This window comes from Papio anubis, chromosome 3 (assembly GCF_008728515.1).
Source record: "Papio anubis isolate 15944 chromosome 3, Panubis1.0, whole genome shotgun sequence".
Classification (NCBI taxonomy): Eukaryota; Metazoa; Chordata; class Mammalia; order Primates; family Cercopithecidae; genus Papio; species Papio anubis.
Genome location: NC_044978.1, coordinates 78,833,471 through 78,838,696, shown reverse-complemented (window position 1 = coordinate 78,838,696; position 5,226 = coordinate 78,833,471). Strand labels below are relative to the sequence as shown.

Below are 5,226 nucleotides of genomic sequence, written 5' to 3'. Positions count from 1 at the left end.
AGAGAGATGGGGTAAGACTGGGACATTTCCCTTTTACTCATGTGTTTTCCTCAATATACTGTATGTATTATGGCTTCTTTTTGATGTCTAAACCACCTATGTTTTCTTTATTTTTTCATTTTTTATTTTAATTTTTTTTCTGCTCACACATCCCAACTGCCTGACCTAAGTTTTAAAATCCCAATTCAAGAATAAACTCCCTTAAAGTTTGTTATCTGCTGACACATCCTTCTTCCCAGTCAAGGAACACAGAACAATTCACCTGTCTGAGTGGCGGTGGTGGTTTGTGTGTGAGGACGCAAAGGGCAGGTTGGAGAAGAAGATACCACCCTCCCGCCCATGCATGGGGTATGCGGGTATGGCAGTGCCTTAAGATTTAAAATATCTAATATATATATATTTTTTCTTGTGCTCTTTTCTTTTTTTTAAGTTTTAACTGATGCCTTCAAATGATTATTTCCTCAATTTAAATAATGTAAGAACCTTTGTAAAATGAAAGTCATTTGGCACATCCCCGAGGATGAATCTGTGGCTCAGATTCATTGAACTGCGATTGTGCAACTGTGCTTTCAGGCAGGGATTGCTCAGAGGCTAGAACGGCTCTTCTGGAATTCTCAGGTATATTGGGCCAGGTTTCCCTAGAGGAGTACACATTGTTTCTAACGAAAGGGATTTAAAGTCACAATGCACCTTAACGTGATGACTTTCTGAACGCATTCTCTTTCACGAGACCCAAGTTGCCAGGGTGAAAGTGCAGGATTGTTTCCTCTTGGAAGAACCCTGATAATCTCTTTGCCTCTCTTTCCTTGAGATGCTTTTCCTTCCGTGAGATTTCAAGGAGATGGGGACAAGTCAGCTTGGAGATCATAGTCTTCCTCTTTTGGGCTGCCCCTTTGTTCTCTCTTTGAAATCAATCACTTCTAGTAATCCAGAAAACTGGGGAAAGGCTGGGGTGTTTCTTATTCGGAAAAAAGGTTTTTTCTGCATGTGTGTGAGAATGTTTTTCCTTTTTTTTTTTTTTTTCTTGTAGTATAATTTACATGCAGTGATATGTACAAATCTTGAGTGAACGGGTTGATGAATGTTTGCCTGTTATACCTACATGTAATCACTACTCAGATCAAAATAGACAACCTATTCATGACACTGAAAAGTTTTCTAGAGCCCCTTTTCAGTCACCCATTCTTCCAGGTAGCTACTATTTTGATTTTTATCATCTCTTGGGTGGGCTCTTTGGCATTGTGTGGGTTTCTTCTCTTCTAACAGCTGGGGAAGTAAGCTGGCCCTGCTATTCCCCAGACCTGAGGAGGAAGAAGCCAGTCTCTGGGAATTATTTAGAAAATTCCAGCCCTCCTCTTCTGTCTTTCAGAACAGAACTTTTTGTTGGGTAAGCTTTTTGTTGCTGCTGTTTTTTGTTAGATGGGCTTTTCCCTCTGAATTGGAAAAGTCTGAGACTCAAATGCTTAGGGAGAAAGAGCCAAAGTAGGTCCTTTGGCGTGTTTTGGTTCTAGGCTGCACTTGGTTGGCTGAGACAAAGTATTTCTCCAAATAGCCCATGCTTATATATCAATAATAATGCTTTTACTATTTTTCACAATCTACATTCTTCAACTCAATAATATTAATACTCTATCTGGTATAATCTATGGCTGGCAATGATGATGTGGATTTAGGTTGTAATAGATGTAGTATATGCTTTGACTTGAAAAATGCTGTTAGGGATGTGTGGGTGCTGAGATATAAGCGCTATAATGCTTATATTTTGTTCTGAAGATTTCTTTAAGGTTTTCTAAACTCACTGGTTGAAGGGCTGAAACACATGAGACACTGGGGTTGAAGCTGTCTAGCTTAGCAGACGCTTAAGTTATTCCAACCCCAGTCTTGATGGAGGTTGATGCAAGCTATTGAAGAAAGGACAAGACTCAACCCAAGCACCTGAGTGTGGTCTCCAGTTGGGTCAAAGAAGAATAGGAATTTGGGAATAAAACTTTTTTTTTTTGCAGGAACCGGCAAAGTTTTAATGCTTAATAATTAATAGCACAATCGACCAAGGTCCAAGATGTGAAGATACCATGTTTAAGAAACTGGGGGGTAAATCACTCTATAGACTAACTATATAGTATGTGATAAAAATTCACACTTTTTATAATGTAAAACCTGTCTACACATAGTAGTTAGCTGCAAAAAGCCATTCAATCTTCTCTTGGCTTGGAAAAATGGAGTTCCAGATTTCAGTATAAATTATTAGCAACCTTCACCTCTTGTGTGGCAGGTATCTTGTTTTCACCTTCCAGTTCTTCCACCCCAGCCTGTGTCATGAGATCTGCGATGTTCTTCTTCAGATCATCAATGCAACTACTCATATCATCAATTCTCCCAATGATCTAGTCAGACATGGTGTGAAATTTATCTTGGATCTGCTGCAGGAGCGTCTGCACCACTGAGGTGAGTTCCTGCTCAGTCTTGGGGCCAGTCTTGGCTATATCCCTGGTGCCCAGCTTGGTGGTGATTGTAAAACATTTTTTTAACCTATTCTGGGACCTTAAGTTCTTTGTGTAAAATGGGAGGAGATATGTAATGAGGGGACTATTAATTTATTTCAGGAACAAGTAGAGACTTGCTAGTGGGAAGAAGATCCATCTTCTTAAATTTGTAGGGTATTGGCCAAGTTCAGGAATTTCACAGTGATCTCTGTGTTGGCATTTTTGGGTTATGTTCCTGTGTAATGCACGTTGCATGATCTTTCTAGTGAGTTTGATTAGACAATGTAGCACAGCTTAATTTGATTTTTCTAAATAGCCAGCATGAGTTTTCTCTAGGTTGTTTCCCAATAGACTCTGCGTATATGGACAAGATTTTTTGGTTAGGCAGACTTTACTTTTTGCAGGAGCAGCCTTTAATATGGGGACATGGAATGTCCAAATACCAGAATGGGGAGGACTTTGCTCTGTGGCCTCTTCCCATCCTAGAGGTCTTATTCCCTGTAAGTAATCTATTTGGTTTTTTAGAGACAAGATCTCATTCTGTCACCCAAGCTGGAGTACAGTGGCACAATCATAGCTCACTGTAGCCTCCAAACTCCTAGTCTCAAACAATTTTCTCTCTTCAGCTTCCTGAGTAGCTAGGACAACAGGCTCAGGGCACCAAACCCAGCTAAATTTTTTAAAAAGGTTGGTTTTGAACTCCTGACCTCAAGCAATCCTCCTGCCTTGGTTTTCCAAAGTTCTGGGATTATAGGCATGAGCCACTGTGCCCTGCCCCTGTGGGTAATTTTTACAATTACTATTAATATATATTTATTTTTGAGACGGAGTCTCATTCTATTGCCTAGACTGGAGTGCAGTGGCATGATCTTGGCTCAGTGCCACCTCCGCCTCCCGGGTTCAAGCAATTCTGCCTCTGCCTCCTGAGTAGCTGGGATTACAGGCACCCGCCACCATGTCTGGCTAATTTTTTGTATTTTTAGTAGAGATGGGGTTTCACCATCTTGACCAGGCTGGTCTTGAACTCCTGACCTCGTGATCCACCTGCCTCAGCCTCCCAAAGTGCTGGGATTACAGACGTGAGCCATCACGCCTGGTCTAATTATTACTATTACTCTTTGAGACAGGATCTCTCACACTGTCACCCAGGCTGTAGTGCAGTGGCACGATCATAGGCTCTCTGCAGTCTCAACTTTCCGGGCTCAAGTGATCCTCCCACCTGAGCCTGCTGAGTAACTGGTACTACAGGTGTGCACCATCATGCCCTGCTAATTTTTTTTTTTTTTAAGTAGAGACAGGGTTTTCCTTTGTTGCCTAGGCTGCTCTCAAACTCCTGGACTCAAATGATCCTCCCACCTCGGCCTCCCAAAGTTGTGGGATTACAACTGTGAGCCATCACACCCAGTCCAATTATTTTTAAAAAATTTCTAGGGGCTTTTTATTTATTTAACCCCTGTAAGAAAAGTGGTAGTGCCCATATGAACAGATACAGGGATATGAGGAGATGGAAGCGGCAGGTTGTGGAACACTGACTGGGGTAGCTTTTCCATAGTCAGAATTGTACTTACTTCCCTCTCTTTTGGTCTATTTTTTTTTCTTCCAGGCCACTTAATTTTATTTGCTTGTTTATTTTTAATTGTTTTCTTTTTTAAAATAAATTCTGTCCGGGCGAGGTGGCTCATGCCTGTAATCCCAGCACTTTAGGAGGCCAAGGCAGGTGGATCACCTGAGGTCAGGAGTTCGAGACCAGCCTGGCCAACATGGTAAAACCTTGTCTCTACTAAAAATACAAAAATTAGCCAGGCGTGGTGGCAGGCACCTATAATTCCAGCTACTCAGGAGGCTGAGGCAGGAGAATTGCTTGAACCTGGGAGATGGAGGTTGCAGTGAGCCAAGATCGTGCCACTGCACTCCAGCCTGGGTGACAGTGCAAGACTCCGTCTCTAAATAAATAAATAAATAAATAAATAAATAAATAAATTCTGCTGAAAGGATTTTTGTTCCCCCAAAGAGACAGAATCTTAGCTATGTTCCCCAAGCTGGCCTTGAACTCCTGGCATCAAGGTTGCAGACCACTTTAGACGTGTTCATTCAGAACCTGGAAACTCTTAGGAGTTCTGTCTGGCTGATCTCCCTTACTTTTCCACTGCAGTATTTGGCTGTGCTTGTGTTTTCTGTGACCCCAGAATTTATTGTGTGCTCATACCTGCTGACCACTCCCTTCTTGTTCTCTTTTGCTTCTGTCATCTTAGATCAAAAGCTGTGAAGTGGCCAGGCAAGGTGGCTTATCCCTGTAATCCCAGCACTTTGGGAGGTCGAGGCAGGCAGATCATGAGGTCAGGAGATCGAGACCATCCTGGCTAACATGGTGAAACCCGTCTCTACTAAAAATACAAAAAAAGATTAGCTGGGTGTGGTGGCAGGTGCCTGTAGTCCCAGCTACTGGGGAGGCTGAGGCGGGAGAATCATTTGAACCCAGGAGGCGGAGCTTGCAGAAAACAGAGATCGTGCCACTGCCCTCCAGCCTGGGCAACAGAGTGAGACTCCATCTCAAAAAAATAACAAAACAAAACAAAAAAAAGCAACAAAAGTTGTCAAGCATAATTTGGGATGGCAGTGGAATATGTATTTTTGTTCTTCATCTGTAAGCAAAGTTTCGTGGAATATGTATAGATAGTCACATATAGTGTGATTTTAAGATTAAACAGTCAATTCTTTATTATTATTATTAATTTATTTTTTT

The 5,226-nt window shown here is 41.8% G+C and overlaps 1 pseudogene; it reads right to left on the bottom strand.

Annotated features, from left to right (window-relative positions):
- Positions 1-1,035: 1,035 nt before the first annotated feature.
- LOC110743374 lies at positions 1,036-4,730 on the bottom strand (annotated as a pseudogene).
- Between the last annotated feature and the right edge of the window lie 496 nt (positions 4,731-5,226).